At 41.2% G+C, this 17,965-nt stretch overlaps 1 protein-coding gene across 2 annotated transcripts in view; it reads right to left on the reverse strand.

The window, feature by feature from the left end:
- Nucleotides 1-17,965, reverse strand: part of loxl1 (lysyl oxidase-like 1) — a 223,809-nt gene that overhangs the window by 81,925 nt on the left and 123,919 nt on the right. The gene's annotated exons all lie outside the window — the stretch shown is intronic.

Genomic DNA, 17,965 nt, shown 5'->3' on the forward strand with positions numbered 1-17,965 from the left:
CCTCGGTTAGCATCATTGAACTCTAACCAAATCAATGACCATAAGAAATCATGACAATCCAATTCATCCGTTCTGCATACCCAAAAATGTTAACACAAAAAAAATAATTCTTACAATGATAGTTTTACATCCATCCATCCATTTTCTTTAGCGTTTATCCTCACTTGGGTAGCGGGGGCATGCTGGAGCCTATCCCAGCCAACATATAGTTGGTGGGTACACAAATTATTTTTTTCAGATTAAAATGAACAAAGCATTATTAGAGCCCTGTAGACATGACAAAACACGACTATAGTCACATTTATACTTTTTTTTATTTACAACATATTGCGCAACTGCAGGGTCTTGAGACACATGCTAACTCGCAAACTAGAGAGCTAGCGACCTAAACGGTAGCCTCCAAGTTATTTCCTTTAAACTTAAAAAGCCAAAAACTTACCACTTCCACGCGGATATGGAGGATAACTATTAACAGTTATTTAACCTTTAACATGAACATTAATCAAACGTAATAATTTTTTCTGGGTACATGATACCATACAGCATCCATATCAAACTTGCGCGGGCCGCACTAACATTAAACTTTCATATCAAGGCGGGGGGCCTCAAACTAGTGTCCTGCGGGCCACATTTCGGACAATCCTGAACTTTAGGTCTTGAGACACATGCTAACTCGCAAACTAGAGAGCTAGCGACCTAAACGGTAGCCTCCAAGTTATTTCCTTTAAACTTAAAAAGCCAAAAACTTACCACTTCCACACGGATAGGGAGGATAACTATTAACAGTTATTTAACCTTTAACATGAACATTAATCAAACGTAATCATTTTTTCTGGGTACATGATACCATACAGCATCCATATCAAACTAATATTAAACTTTCATATCAAGGTGGGGGCCTCAAACTAGTGTCCTGCGGGCCACATTTCAGACAATCCTGAACTTTAGCAACGGCAAAACACTTTAATTCAACTATACATATGACAACTGAGTTTGCACTATGTATTATAGAATGATGTATGGAATTTTATGTCATGATTTTAGAAAGATTTGATGATTTTATGAAGTGATTTGACCCTTCTTTTCTGTAAAGTACTTTGAATTACCTTCTGTAGTATTGGTACTCGAGAAATAACTGCGCCGTAACTTGCCTACAAGGTTGTTTTAAGGATTTCAAGAAGAATGGGTACACAGTAGTTGACCCTTTTGTTGTGTAGTCTGTAAACGCAGCGTCAGTGCAAAATGGCTACAAAAATATAAATGGATAATGGCATCACGATCCTCAGAGTGCACCCCAAAACAAATTCGATTAATTTAGTCATTACAATGTCTTGTTTCTTTATATTGTATTTGGTCCTTAATGTTGAGTTCTGTGTATAGACTCAACAAAGCAATAAAGTACTGCGCTTTGTACATGACACGTCTACATCCTCCTGAGATTATGTGCTACCATCTTTTCCTACCTTGTTGCAGTAGTGACATTTGTAGCCGCGGGGACAATATTGCTGTTGTACTTTCTGCGACAGAACTACAGCAGGCGATTTGGGCTTCGTCAGACTCAAGGACTATGAAAACTTACAGTATTATGTAATATCAATGTTAAATATATGATGAAGCCCGGTAGGATTTCTTTCACGGGCCACCAAATCTCGACCACTACGCTATAAAATAATGTGAACGTCTCCAGGACTAAAATAAATGGTATTCTGGTCGAATACACTGTTGTCATGACAAATTTGTCAAGTCTTGACCATTTCCTTGGTAGGGTCCTCGAAGAAAACCTCCCATTCGGATTTCATTATCTGAGTCGACATTTAATTCTCTCCCCCCCCCCGCCGCGCTGCGACTTACATTTCTCTTCAGGTCACTTTTTCTTGCACTCTATCTCAGGGTTCATCTCATTGATCGTATACCTGAATGCAACACTCCTTGGTCGCTGATGCTGACTTGAAACAAGATTTACATATTTTGGCGTTAACTGAGCATTTTTAGAAAACGCATTCAATGATGCTGTAGTATTCAACACCGGTCACTAGGTGTCAGTAAAAGTTACTGTAATGCTCTGTGTCATACGCAAAAAAATTATCTCACAACAAGATAAAACTCTGAACCCATGACATCACTTCCTGTCTGCTTGCCACATCCACTCCCTTAACGATCACATTTACACACATTTTCTCATATGTATTACCCAATATATACCATATTGGGTAATAAAAGGTGACTATAGGGGTCTTGGGTCATTTTTAGAGGGCTCTAATAATGTTAAAAATAGATTTAGATGGTCAGAAACTATCAATATTCATTCATTCATTTTCTATACTCCTTATCCTCACTAGGGTTTATTGGTGAGGAGCACAACTACCTACAGTCACCCCTGGTTTAAACATTGTTCCCACACTCTGTTGAGGTTTTTAACAAATTATTTATGATCGCTGTTTCGGTTTCGGTTGTGTATGGCCTGTTCGTTCATTTTAAAAATATATTGAAGGACAATTTATATGTAGTATACTGGTCACTAGGCTTCAGTAATGTTACATTGATGAGATATTATATAACTTTCAATATGGAGTCAACCATGGATTAAAATTCTGACATGGTTTCCTCGCATTTTGTGTGGAAGTGGTATCGTTTTACATTGTCCTTTTTCCCTACTGTGTTTAAAAACAGATTTTCTATGCTCTCACTATGAACATTTCCATTTATTATTATTGAATCCTACTTTGTGAAAATTCACATATCGTGGTCAGGTCCGGAACCAATTAGGTGATAAACGAGGGACGACTGTAATTTCTGAGGGATATGTTTACATTGGCGACACATTACAGGTGCCCCCCCCCGTTCATTTAATTGAAACGAGTCCTTGGAAAATTAAATAAGTTGGATAATAAGATCACAAAAGTAATGAAAGTAATAAAAATAAAATTACATTGTGACCTATTCCGGGCACCGCCCCTCAGTTTGGCTAACCCTGGCCTCCATACAAAGGTGCATATTGAACTTGCTGTCTTTTTTTGACACAAAGCTACAAGATGAGAGGGCCGAACTATCAGATAAACATTAATCTAAAAGACAGAGCACTTTTAAGACTTTAGCCACTCAGACATGACGTGCAAGAGATGGAAGATTTATATTTTCTTCTATCGAGTGACAGTTGGATTTATGTCAGTGAAAAGGACCGAACGCATCATTCATTCAGCAGCGCCGCATGCATATAATCAGTTTTGTTGCTCATTGAAACGTCCTCTCTCTCTCCCAGATCATCACGACAGGCCACAAAAATGGAAACCCTTCACTCCCGCTACTTCATAAATATGCTAGAAACGAAGAATGGGAGTTTCTTGTGCAGGAGTTTGATTCCGCCTGGCTGTATTAAAATAATCAATCTCATTACAAGCCTTCCATTTGCACCGACAAAGAATGAGAGGAGAGAGAGAGCGAGAGAAGAAGAAAAAAAAAAAAACATCAATGGGATTTTGAAAATATATTTACAGAGACCGAGGCAGGGAGCGTATCTACAAATATTGGATTTTGCAGTGAGGAGAGCAAATGGGTAAGGGCAACAGAACACACTGGGAAAACAATGACAGAGCGAGAGCAAAGGGAAAAAAAAATCTGATAAATAAGAAATGAAATAAGTCAGATATCACTGGAGAAAGTATGCAGAGAACACACTGCACGCTGCGAAAGTGGCTCAACAAAATAGGCTGCTCTCCAACTTTCTGCTGGCTATGCTTTGCTCTCAGAGTCAGTACTTCAAAATAAAACAGTCGGAAAGGTCTTGTGTCTTAAGTACTTTGTACCTAAAATTTTCTGGTTTAACTTTTTTTTATTAGTTCAGGTTAAAATTTGGAAGTGACTAACATTTGTCATCTATCCATCAGTTTTCTATACTGCTGGAGCCTATCCCAGCTGTCTTCGGGCAAGAGGCGGGGTACACCCTGGACTGGTGGCCAGCCAATCACAGGGCACATATAGACAAACAACCATTCACACTCACATTCATACCTATGGACAATTTGGAGTCGCTAATTAACCTAGCATGTTTTTGGAATGTGGGAGGAAACCGGAGTACCCGGAGAAAACCCACGCATGCACGGGGAGAACATGAAAACTCCACACAGAGATGCCCGAGGCATATTGTACATGCTAGTATATTAAGGCCAGCAAAATTAATGCAGTCTTTCTAATGGATTGGGAAAGAAAGACAAAGATGCCCCCCAAAAAATGTACCACTTCCACACTGAATGGAGGATAACTTTTTGCACTACATCAATTTGGAGTCGCCAATTAACCTAGCATGTTTTTGGAATGTGGGAGGAAACTGGAGTACCCGGAAAAAATCCATGCATGCATGGGGAGAACATGCAAACTCCACACAAAAATAGTAGTGAATCGAACCCGGGTTCGAGCTCGCAATAATGCATATATTATATGCATATAGATAAATATATATATATATATGCCTAATTTGATATTCTGTATTACACAGGCAGAGAGGTGGTTTACAAAATAAGTGGTCAACCTATTATTATTAAAAGTACAAGCTTCTCCGTGACCACCGCTTGCAGAGTCCGTCTCGGGAGAGGCGGTCGCTGTGTGTGACTGGCCAGTCACAGAGTGTTAAGAATTAATACATAATGGGTATTTTCTTTAAACATGAATACAGATAATGACGAAATGTACTCATTTCATACTCATATTTGGCAAAAATGCATTATCCGTAAAGGATACTCATTAATAGCTGCACGGTGGAGAAGTGGTTAGCATGCAGGCCTCACTGCTAGGAGACCCGAGTTCAATTCCACCCTCGGCCATCTCTGGGTGATTCCAAAAACATGCTACGTTAATTGGCGACTCCAAATTGTCCATAGGTTACACAGCATGGAGTCCACGATGGCCGGTGCGACGTGATGTAGTGCAAAAAGTTATCCTCCAGTCAGTGTGGAAGTGGTAAATTTTTTTGAGGCATCTTTGTCTTTCTTTCCCAATCCATTAGAAAGACATCATTAATTTTGCTGGCCTTAATATACTAGCATGTACAATATGCCTCGGCCATCTCTGTGTGGAGTTTGCATGTTCTCCCCGTGCATGCGTGGGTTTTCTCCGGGTACTCTGGTTTCCTCCCACATTCCAAAAACATGCTAGGTTAATTGGCGACTCCAAATTGTAACACAGGTTACACAGCAATGAGTCAACGATGGCCGGTGCGACGTGATGTAGTGCAAAAAGTTATCCTCCATTCAGTGTGGAAGTGGTAATTTTTGGGGGGTAATTGGCGACTCCAAATAGTCCATAGGTATAAATTTGAGTATGAATGTTTATTTGTCTATATGTGCCCTGTGATTGGATGGCGACCAGTCCAGGGTGTACCCCGCTTGCCGCCCGAAGACAGCTGGGATAGGCTCCAGCACCCCTGCGACCCTTGTGAGGATAAGCAGTAGAAAATGAATGAATGAGGATACTGGAGTATTACTCTGTTCTTCTAACATTCTTGCTCAGTCAAACAATGATCTTCTGTTCCAATATTGTATTTTTCACAAATAAGTGTGTTTCAAAAGGATTACAATATTAGTCTCTTGTTGCAAATGAACTATTTTGACACTTAAATAGCTCCTAAAGCGGGTCAATGTCGAAAGCTGCAATACACACTGTAGAACCGTATGTTTCTAAAATGGTCTTGATATGTAGGACAGTAGCAATTAGTGGCACAGCGGAGTCCTGGGCCAATATGGCAGGTAAAGAGTCCCTTTGCCCACAAATTTGAAGCAGTAATTATGTATAATTGTCTTTTTTTTTTTTTTTGGTGGCCTCTCAGCTGCTCTAAGCACCTTGTTCCTCTCAAACGAGTCCTGTGAGACTCACCCTCAGTTTCCCCGCTCAGCAACTTTCACACCGCACACCCTCTGATGGGCCGCTCCCACTCATTATCAACCTGTGTGGGCTTCACATTGTGCTGCCTCTGCAGCTGATCCACATGTCATCACTTGACTTTGATTACATTTACAAACTGTTGTATGTGATTATGATGAATGTGTGGGCATGCTGCACCTTTTATTGCTAGTTTCCTAGCCACTCTTTCACACAGATATTAAAGAAAATAACAACAATAGAGCCATAACAGACGGGTGGGGGGGGGTATTGCTGGAACGCTCCCACGGCGACATAGCATCCTTCAATCATATAATTGGATGGTTCTGGTGTGATGTATCTGATGGCGGTGGCTTTCAACACAATAGAGAAGTTATATCCCCGGTCTCTATATCCGACATTGCAGAATACCCTTTTATACAGGCAATATCCCACCTCTGTTACAGCGCTAATACGACCTCTGAAAATGAAGTATTACCAGACTATTGCTTTTCTTTAGCCTTTCTTCCTGGTTGTTTGGACTACGGGTTTATCAGAGAAGTAGTCAATGACCACACATTTTAATATTGTACTGTATAATAATAATAATAATATTTTTTTTATTATTGTTATTTATAATAATATATTTTTTTAATTTAATATTCACAGTATTTAATATTATATAATAACACATAATTTAATATTCACAATATTTCATAATATTTATTATTATTATTATTAATAATAATAATAATAATAATAATAATAATAATAATTGTTATTATTGTTAATAATAATAATAATTGCTATTATTATTATTATAATTATATAATTGTTATTGTTATTATTATTATTATTAGTCGTCGTCGTAGTAGTAGTAGTAGTAGTAGTAGTAGTAGTATTAGTATTATTATTAGTTAAAATTACTTAATTATTATTAATACTAACAATACTACTACTACTACTACTAATAGTTTTTAATTATAATATAATAATAATAATAATAATAGTTATTATTATTAGAAGTCGTAGTAGTAGTAGTAGTAGTATTATTTAAAATTAGTTAATTATTATTAATACTAATAATACTACTACTACTACTACTACTAGTAGTAGTAGTATTATTATACTAGTAGTAGTAGTAGTAGTAGTAGTAGTAGTAGTAGTAGTATTAATAATAACAAATTTTAACTACAACGACTACTACTACTAATAATACTACTAATACTACTACTATTACTACTACTACTAATAATAATAATAATTATTATTATATTATTATTATTATTATTATTGTTGTTGGTGTTGTTGTTGTTGTTGTTATTAAAAAATAATATAATAAAAATAATAATGTACATTTTTTAAACTTCTATTACTTATTGTTGGAAAAAGCTTCCAAATTCGTACAAGTCGGACCTGGACCATCGTTCTGGAACAGACCTGGAAGCTATACTGTAAATACAAGCGAATTTGAGATACATGGCCTCTGCAGGCAGGGAACATGCTACATTCATGTCATAGTGGCACTATTAATGCACTTCATTCACAGCTGTGTTACTAAAAGCCCTGACCACTCATCCACACTTAACAATGTAGCTTAGTAAACATTCCACTGCACCATAACGAGGGAATGGCACTTGAACCAGGCTTCATCCACTTTCACGTCGTGTACACTCATCGTGTTTCCTGTGCTCGCTCCAAGGAAGACTTAACACACCTGGGAAGTCTTCTGCCCCTTAATGGGATTGATATGTCACCTGAGACTTGTAGCAATTTGCTGAGTAAATGCTTTGCCAGATTGTCTATTTGTTGCTTTACTCTCCCATTTGGCTTCCCCCGAGGTGATGTCTCACACGCACAGAACTTGCATTTCAAACAAGTTTCTTTTCCGTGACACACCTACTGGAGAAAAAAGAAAAAAAAAAAATCACTCCTTTCGTAGTCGATGTTTTTTGGAGATGGGCATGTCAAGACTCATAGATACATTAATCACTTTTTTTTTTTTTTACAAAGTTTGTGCACTTTTTAATAGAATTGTAGTCACGCAGCATGCAGCGATACACGGAATATTTGGCAGTTAAATAATGTGCATTGTCAGTCTGATGACAACTGCGTATATCACAAACTGTTTTTTGTATATTGCTAAATCTCATGACTTCCTTACACTAAGCCATTACTCCAGCGATTCCTTTTCCTCCTCCTGGCCCCCCTGATGGCCTGCCTTTCCTGCTTCGTCCGTGTGCTCCGTCCACGACTTCCATACTGCTGTACTACCGCAAATTCATTGACTTGGTTAATCATCCTTCATTGGTTCAAGAACATGGAATATGGAGAATTAGTCCATTCATTCATTCATTTTCTACCGCTTATCCTCATGAGGGTCGCGGGGAGTGCTGGAGCCTATCCCAGCTGTCTTTGGGCGAGAGGCGGGGTACACTCTGGACAGGTCGCCAGCCAATCACAGGGCACATATAGACAAACAACCATTCACACTCACATTCATACCTATGGACAATTTGGAGTCGCCAATTAACCTAGCATGTTTTTGGAATGTGGGAGGAAACCGGAGTACCCGAAGAAAACCCACGCATGCACGGGGAGAACATGCAAACTCCACACAGAGATGCCCGAGGCATATTGTACATGCTAGTACATTAAGGCCAGCAAAATTAAGGACGTCTTTCTAATGGATTGGGAAAAAAAGACAAAGATGCCCCCCAAAAATGTACCACTTCCACACTGAATGGAGGATAACTTTTTGCTCTACATCACGTCGCACCGGCCATCGTTGACTCCATGCTGTGTAACCTATGGACAATTTGGAGTCGCCAATTAACCTAGTATGTTTTTGGAATGTGGGAGAAAACCCACACATGCACGGGGGAGAACATGCAAACTCCACACAGAGATAGCCGAGAGTGGGATTGAACTCCGTTCTCCCAGCTGTGACGTCTGCGCGCTAACCACTCGACCGCCGTGCAGCCGAGAACTAGTCCAAATCATCCTAAATAGTTTCAGCTAAAATGAAAGGAAAAGTATACAAAACTGTGATGAGGCCAGCAATGTTGTTTGGGGCGTAGCAGAGATGCGGATGCTGAGGTTCACATTGGGAGTGACCAGGATGGATAGGATCAGGAACAAGTTAATCAGAGGGACATTACATGTTAGAAAGTTAGTCAGAGAGGCCAGAGTGAGATGATTCGAACATGTCCAGAGGAGAGATAGTGAATATATTGGTAGAAGGATGCTGTGTTTAGGAGGCGTAGAAGAAGACCAAAGAGGAGTGAAGGAGGACATGAGGGTAGTTGGTGTGAGAGAGACAGACGCAGAAGACAGGGTTGGATGGAGGACATTAATTTGCTGTGGCGACTCCTGAAGGGAAAAGCCGTAAGAGAAAGAAGTCCCCTCTCTGTGAATCACCACCTTGTCGTGGTGGAGGGGTTTGAGTGCCCGAGTGATCCGAGGAGCTATGTTGTCTAGGGCAAATTGCCCCTGGTAGGGTCTCCCAAGGCAAACAGGTCCGAGGTGACGAGACAGACCAAGAGTGATTCAGAAGACCCATATGAACAAGAACAAGAGGAGGAACCGTACCTCGCCCGGATGTGGGATACCGGGGCCTCACCCTGGAGCCAGGCCCGGGGGAGGGACTCGCAGGCGAGCACCTGGTGGTCGGGCCTTCACCCGTGGAGCCCGGCCGGGCCCAGCCCGAAGAAGCCACACGGGATCTCCCCCTCGTAGACCCACCACCTACGGGGGCAAGCATAAGGCTCCGGTGCTTTGTGTGTTGTGTGGCGGTCAAGGGCGGGTGCGTAGGCGACCTGGTCTTCGGCGGCCAAATCTGGTTCTTGGGACATGGAATCCCGGATGCCTCCCTGGTGAGGTGTTCCGGGCATGCCCAGCCGGGAAAAGGCCCCGGGGCAGACCTAGGACACGTTGGAGGGACTATGTCTCACAGCTGGGAACGCCTTGGTGTCCTCCCAGTGGAGCTGGAGGAGGTGGCCGGGGACCGGGAAGTCTGGGCTTCCCTACTAAGACTGCTGCCCCCGCGACCCGGACCCGGATAAGTGGAGGAAAATGGATGGATGGATGGAAAGAAGTCCAAATCCTCCTAAAGATACCAACATATGGAGCTATGATAACATAGCGACAATATTCTTGTTCACTCATAGCAGAGGAAGTATAGCAAACAAGTCCAAAGTCCCAGAGTTACGGCAGAGCTGGATCCCTGTGGTGTGAACATCGATTTTGTTCCACCCTTGTGCCACCTTGTGATCCTCCAGGTGGATGCCCCAGGTTTTTTTTCCCCCCTCAATGCTTCAGACTTTCTTTCATGCCATCTGTGCGTGGATACCGGACATGGCTGTCAAGCAGGGCACAGAGGAGACACGGCTCTGATACCCGCTTTCTGAAAGGATTAAAAGCTTTCTTTTTTTTTTTTTTGCAAACAAACCTTGGGCTACAGCACAAACAGATGTGACCTCGGCATTGACAATTGAGCTTGTCATGGATTTGCCTTTTTTCATCACCGTCAAAGACCATTAAAAAAAAAAAAATCTGGTAGGAGGTTTTACGATATCAAGTGCCAACATTTCCCAAAAGGCTCTGTGTTAATACTTGTATGCTTCCAATGGAAGATGACAACCGTGTATGTCTTAATTCCATTTTTGTTTTTTAGCATCAAAAATGCTGAAATATAGTATTTTATGAACTTCACCACAAAGGCTTTGTAGAACGCTATACAAACGTATACTTTGAAACATTAAAGCAGACTATTCAGGGAAATCCATGGTGGACCAACTATGGTTACACCAAGTACCATCTAGAAAATATTCATTCATTTTCTACCGCTCACGAGGATCATGGGGGCTGCTGGAGCCTATCCCAGCTGTCTTCAGGCAAGAGGCAGGATACACCCTGGACTGCTCGCCAGCCAATCACAGGGCACATATAGACAAACAACCATTCACACTCACATTCATACCTATGGACAATTTGGAGTCGCTAATTAACCTAGCATGTTTTTGGAATGTGGGAAGAAACCGGAGTACCCGGAGAAAACCCACGCATGCACGGGGAGAACATGCAAACTCCACACAGAGATGCCCGAGGCATATTGTACATGCTAGTACATTAAGGCCAGCAAAATTAATGAAGTCTTTCTAATGGATTGGGAAAGAAAGACTAAGATGCCCCCAAAAAATGTACCGCTTCCACACTGAATGGAGGATAACTTTTTGCACTACATCACGTCGCACCGGCCATCATTGACTCCATGCTGTTTAACCTATGGCCAATTCGGAGTTGCCAATTAACCTAGCATGTTTTTGGAATGGAATTGAACCCGGGTCTCTTAGCTGTGTGGCCTGCTCGAACATGCAAACTCCATACAGAGACGCCCGTGTGGGTAATCAAACCCAGATATCCTTGCTGTGTGGCCTGCTCGAATATGCAAACTCCACACAGAGATGCCTGTGCAGGGAATTGAACCCAGGTCTCCCTAGCTGTGTGGCCTGCTCGAACATGCAAACTCCACACAGAAATGGATGAGTGGGGAATCGAACCCAGGTGTCCTAGCTCGAACATGCAAACCCCACACAGAGACACCCTAGCGGGGAATCGAACCGAGATATCCTAACTGTGTGACCTGCTTGAACATGCAAACTCCACACAGAGACACCCAAGCGGGGGAATCGAACCCAGGTCTCCTAGCTGTGTGGCCACTCACTTAAATTCGGGAATGTTGCTTAAAGGGTTAAGTGTTAATAATTCAGTTGTTTTTATCAGTCCAATATGGCAATATTGTTTACCTACACACTTTTAAGTGTCCACAAAGAGTCAAAGTCAAAATTGCGATATAGTGGAAATACAAACAGCAACGGTATACAAGCAAACACACGTCTCCAAAAAAAAAGGAAAAATCTCCTTTGGCAGCGTCACCCTCGGCTGTCATTTTCTTTAATCCAACAATAACACTACGCGCCCTCACGTTTCCGTTGCATCTCATATTAAGAAGGAGAAACGGGATGGCCGCCAGCTACTTATGTTTCTTGCATCCAGAGATCAGCTTGAGTCTCACTAATCTGGTAGAAATCAAAGATTAGCATTTTGGAGAGAGAAGTTTGCATTTGCCTCAGAGACCGCTGACTCAGATTTTACCCCCGGGGGGTGGGGGGGTGGGGGGCTTCCAGTGACAAATCTGTCTGGCACATTTCACATATTCCACACTGTAAAGATTAGAAAAAAAATAATAATAACATTTGAACTGAGGATGTGCGTTTGCGCTGATGTCTGCCAGAACTGAATTGATGGGGACACCGCCGATTTGGGAACAGGGGAGGGGGGGGGGGGGGGGGTATGACCGATGAAACAATTGACTGTGAGCTGAATATTTCAAGGTAATGAAAATCCTTCTTTATGGCAGAACGTTTTGACGCTACTTAATCAACCACAACAAATCCCTCTGGTCTGCTTTTTCCGTAGAAAAATAAGATTAATCACTACTCAAAATAAGTAAAAAAATAAATAAAATGCTGGCATTGGCTCGATAGGTTGAAGTCACAGCCTTCTTTGACCTAGATTGCATTATTCCCGAAATTCTGCTGATTTTCTAGCGCCAGGTAATTAAGTACGACCCCCCCCCCCCCCCGACTTGCCCCATGTGGGTCCCCGATGGTTTTCGGAGATGGCTGCTGAGTCAGACGAGGTGGCACTATGTGGCTCGCTGACATCTAGAAGCACATCTTTAGTTGTGTGTGTGCCAGAGGCCCAAGCTCATTAGCCGAATTACAGAGATCAAACAGAGAGGCCGAGCAGCGGAAGAAAGAGAATCCGCTGCCGCCCCCCCCAAACCCCAAACCCCCCACCCCCTTCTGCAAGAGGATGTGATGAAAGGCAGACATTTAGCAAAGTGGGGGCGGCAGAAGACATTGAGTTGAAACTCTTGAGTTTGAAGGGCGTGTGCTTTGATACTTTGGCTGTTTTAAATGAGGAACATGTAGCGCTTTGATGGGACCCACGGGGGCCCCTGTCAAGCACAACCCCGCCAAAAAAAATAAAATAAATAAAAAATCAGCACGGTTCATCGCTCTGTGGTTTCACTTCCTGCTGCTGAGGAAAGATATTTGGGTTGGGTGCATTGTCGCAAGGCACGGCAGCAGAAGGGGGGTGTTGGGGGGGGCTTTGGCCTGCTGGGCCCTGAGATGGTAAATTGGTTCAAGGGATGTGGAACCCCTACCTCGTTGTTGGTGACAGGAGCTGCGGAAGATGGAGCAGCACCAACGTGATTGAGTTGGACTCGCCTCTATGCGCATCAATGAGTCAAATTCTTCCCGGGACCTCGGCTCTTTCCAGGGTTTGCCCGTGTAAAAGGCAGTGGGGCAGGCAGGGGGGCTCAGGCGTGTTGAGTTACTACCTTGGAAAGCTCGGACAAAACTTTCAGGCAATACAAGACTATCCTTTTTCGGAGTAGATAATGGTTTCGTATTGGAATTTCCATCCGCCATGACGTATTGTTTAGCGTTGTTAGGGCTAGCTTTAACTAGCATTAGTTGTTTCATTCATTCATTCATTTTCTACCGCTTTTTCCTCACAAGGGTCGCGGGGGTGCTGGAGCCTATCACACCCTGGACTGGTCGGCCAGCCAATCACAGGGCACATATAGACAAACAACCATTCACACTCACATTCATACCTATGGACAAGGCCAGCAAAATTAAGGAAGTCTTCCTAATGGATTGGGAAAGAAAGACAAAGATACCCAAAAAAATATGTACCACTTCCACACTGAATGGAGGATAGTTTTTTTCTGTGTAAAGGTGATGTCATTCATGTGTGTCGCTAATTAACCTAGCATGTTTTTGGAATGTGGGAGGAAACCGGAGTACCCGGAGAAAACCCACGCATGCACGGGGAGAACATGCAAACTCCACACAGAGATGGCCGAGGGTGGAATTGAACCCTGGTCTCCTAGCTGTGAGGTCTGCACGCTAACCACTCGACCGCCATTACTTGTTTATTATCTATAAACCACCTCTGAAAACAGAGACAACACAAAGGTGACATGGAAGGGTTTGTCACATAGACAGTCCCGGCGACCAGTGCAGATACTTCTGAAAATAAATTCGTTTTTGTGACAAAAAAAACAATTGCTGTATCAATTATTTCAAAAACCTTCGAGTGTACAGCAATTTTTCTCATAGATGTTGATCTGACACTTGCAGTCATGGTGATTTAGCAGTCAAATTCATTAAAAATGCACAATGACAATAGCCACGTATACATGGACCCAAATATTCCAATTGCAATCGGTTTATTAGCTCAAACGGAAATAATTTAACCTTTCCGAAAGAAAAGTGCCAATCCGAATGAACATATAGTCGGATTCACAGGGGTGGAATATTCCTTTCCCCAATCCGATTGAGGTATCTTGTACCCGCTCAATCGGAAAGTTGTCAGACTGCGTTCTTCTTCGTGGTGTTTTTCTTCTTCTGTTGTTTATTGGCGGTTGGCAAGCAGCTTTCGTATGCATTAGCGCCATCTGTGGAACAGAATCTAAACCCTTCTATACGCCATTCACAAGTCCAGTTTTATTAAAAAAGAAAATATATATCTATATAAAACATGTGCCGAGTTTAATTATAAAATATTAGCAAGATTGAATTTTATCTTTTCCTGTTCCCGGGTGCGTTCTTTCAGCGAATGCTGAGATGTGACGTAACACGCAGCTCGAGACGTTCTTCAGTTTTAAAAATGGAGGCGAGCAATCGGCACTGGACTGCTGCGGAAAGTATATTTTTGATCCAAACTAAATTTCAAGACTGGACGAACGAAAAACTGGCAATACGGAGTTATTCCAACAAGTGAAAGAAAAACTCAAGGAAGTCGGTATCACGTGATGTTGGTGTTTACGTTTTACTGTTCATGCCCTCTTGACTATTCTGGTTGATTATAGCGGCGCATGTAGACAAGAGATTGGAATATTCCTTTCCATGTATACCATTGTTTTCGGAAAAGTCATTCGGAAAGAGGAAAAACTCCTCATGTAAACGTGGCTAGTGAGTTGTTTGGGCACTTGATTCCACAAGGTGATACAGGACAAGGCAAATGGTCAAAAACCGAATCATACAAGGTTTGGTTAGTTGCACATTTTCAATAAATTGTTCATTCTTGGAGCACAATTATGGTTTGAAACAATGAACAGAACTCTGTTGAAATGTAAGAGCATTCCCAGAGCATCATCAGTATTGGCGAAGAGGCTTTCTCAAGCAGCAGGGTGTGGACAGCAGCGGGTTTAGAGCAGGATTCCATTAGGGCAATATGGTGATACAGACCTCTGGGATGAGGTGGAGAGCACACCGGACTGCATCATCACTTGTGGGGTTGACAGCCGCATCTTACCACTATGGATACGTCTTTAATTAAGTCAGCCCCTTGCTTTTAGAAACTCAATTGATGAGATAATGGGGTTCTCTGGCTAAGTGACTCCTTTAAAGTACCCCCCCCCCCCCCCCCCCCAAACACGGAAGGTGAAATTGCCTCATGATAGCAGTTATAGAGTTTGTGATGCGTAGTAACCATAAAATCAATTCATATATGTTTTCAAGGAAAATGTGCAAGCTCATCTTCATGGAATTGTCTATTAAAATGCAGCATTAAGAGGATGGGCATAGTTTAGTGATATAGTTCCGATTTCCATACTTGTGTGCAAATGGATGTAACAAAGAAAGTACATGATAACGGCACTTTTGACCTTGATTTCCTGATATTTAGTTAGAATTTATGTTGATCACACATTTCATACAGTTAATTGTATGTTTTAAGCATTATATTTAGTGTATTGTTGTCCTTTTTAGAACCAATAATGCCAGAGTGTGTTCTTGTTTTGCCACTTTTGGTAACTTTTTGCCCCTTTTTCACTACATAATACCAAATGTTAATACAATTTATGACATGAAATCATTGCGTGAAACATGAAATGCATAAAAAAAAATAAACAAAAATAAGCTTTTTTGTCTTTGATTTCAGCTGAACTTTGGTTAAGATGTTTTTAGGTTCACATCAAAAAAGTACGCAAAAACAGTGTCTTGGTTTGCATACATTTTCTTGGTTTGCATACATTTTCTTGGTTTGCATACATTTTCTGGTATCTTGTGTTAATACGTTATCAGTTATCCTGTAGGAAATAGTGTAAATCCAATTAACCCAGTGGTGGGCAAACTGCGGTGTTTAAATCCGGCCCGCCAGTTGATTTATATTTCAACTTTTTTTAAAAATATATTTCAACTTTTAACATACAAATTGGCAACATGACTTGCAAGTCGGATGTCTTATTTAGTAAAAAAAAAAAAAAAAACAACAACAAAACTGTAAAATTTAATTACATTGTTTGATGTGGTTTGATGTTTAAAGTGCGCCTGAAAAAAGGGACATACAGCTGATAGTATAACACTTTTACAGATAAAATTAGACAAATAATTCAAGGAAAATTATAATCATAAATGAAATGCATAATTTGTTTGGAAGGGCGACTGAGACCTCCTTCTTTGTATTTTTGAGTTCTTTCTTGAATTTGTTAGACATTATGATTCCACCTGTTACATTTCAGTCCATTAGCTGAGTGCATTTTCAGTCTAATTACTTCTCATCGGGGCCTTCAGGATAAACACACTCATCCTCCATAACACAACTTATGTGCACGACACTCATAGATAACCCTTGGAAATGTACTTAGAGAAGAAGATAGTAAACAGACATGCTGTCAGCCAGTCTCCTCACCAAAACTTTCACTTTCCAGGCACACAAGCTTAAGTGTCGCCTTTTTAGAGAGGCGCGACAACTGCGAAAAATACTTCACTTCTTTTGTCAATCTTCCTGGTTCCTGATAAGAGTAAACAAATACATGTTACATTGTGTGATGATTGACGACCAGGAAGAAAAGCTAAAGCGTTTTACAAATCCAATAGTGTTTCTCACTTTTGTGTATTACTACTAGTAGTGTAGTACTCAATATAAAAATACACGGACAGTGACAGCGTTTTGGTGTCCCGATTCATACAATACAGGACAAACTGACTTATTTATTACATCAAATATTATACGAAAAAAAAGAAAATTGGGGCTAAATTTATATGAAAACCAAGGCGTTCAAAAACCGAGGTTTGATTATATTTTATCTGATTTAGATTTCCACTTTTTGTATGCATGCAGTTCATTGTATGTCACAGACACTCCCTTTTGTGGTAATTTGACTTGTATCACCACTTTTGTCCATCATGTACTGTAAAAGTAAAAGTGGAATACATGCAAAATGTAGTATTTGAGTGGTGATAGTAAACGCCACTATGCTCGCCCCCACTGTAAATCCAGATTCGTTTCACACATACAGTAACTAGGTCACACATCAGAGCTGCAAACCAGGCGCACTGAGTCAGCATCGTTTTCAAAATGACCAGAGACTTCCCCGACCAATCACAGCACACCAAATCAATCTTGACATTAAAAAAATGAAACTCACAGCCCGTCATCCCTCATGCCTATTACCGTTAATAAGATACACATGACACATTATTCCGACAAACCCAGACGAAGATTACAGTATAAACAAAGTTTTAAACACCGCTGCCATTGTTCAAACACTCCTTTTGCATATTTCACACAGTCATGCATAGTTATTCAAATACGGATGCGAAGGAAATGCAAATGGAACCACCATGCTTCCGCACCTGAGGCGACGAAGCCGTACTCTGTTTCAACAAAGCGGAACTGCTTGCGCTCCCCTGTGAATTTATTGCAGCTTCCGACAGCACTGGTAATATACAGTCATCCGTATTGTACTCAAAGCAGCAGGGTTGCAATAATGTTTTGGTGCTTTGTTGTTGACACAATATTAACCTCTGCTGGCATATTAAAACATTCAAATAATAATAAAAAAAAGTGGAACCATATTCATGTGTTTGCTCATAAGTGAAACGCAAATATGGCCCTTTAAGAGTGCTGTCATGTGACATGATGCCTGTCCCTTAATACCCAAAGTGCACCCATTTTGGTGGGTGTTTCTCCTAATTTTAATTTTAATTTTAATTTTAATTCATTTTCTCCCGCTTTTTCCTCACGAGGG

Source organism: Doryrhamphus excisus, chromosome 12 (assembly GCF_030265055.1).
Source record: "Doryrhamphus excisus isolate RoL2022-K1 chromosome 12, RoL_Dexc_1.0, whole genome shotgun sequence".
Classification (NCBI taxonomy): Eukaryota; Metazoa; Chordata; class Actinopteri; order Syngnathiformes; family Syngnathidae; genus Doryrhamphus; species Doryrhamphus excisus.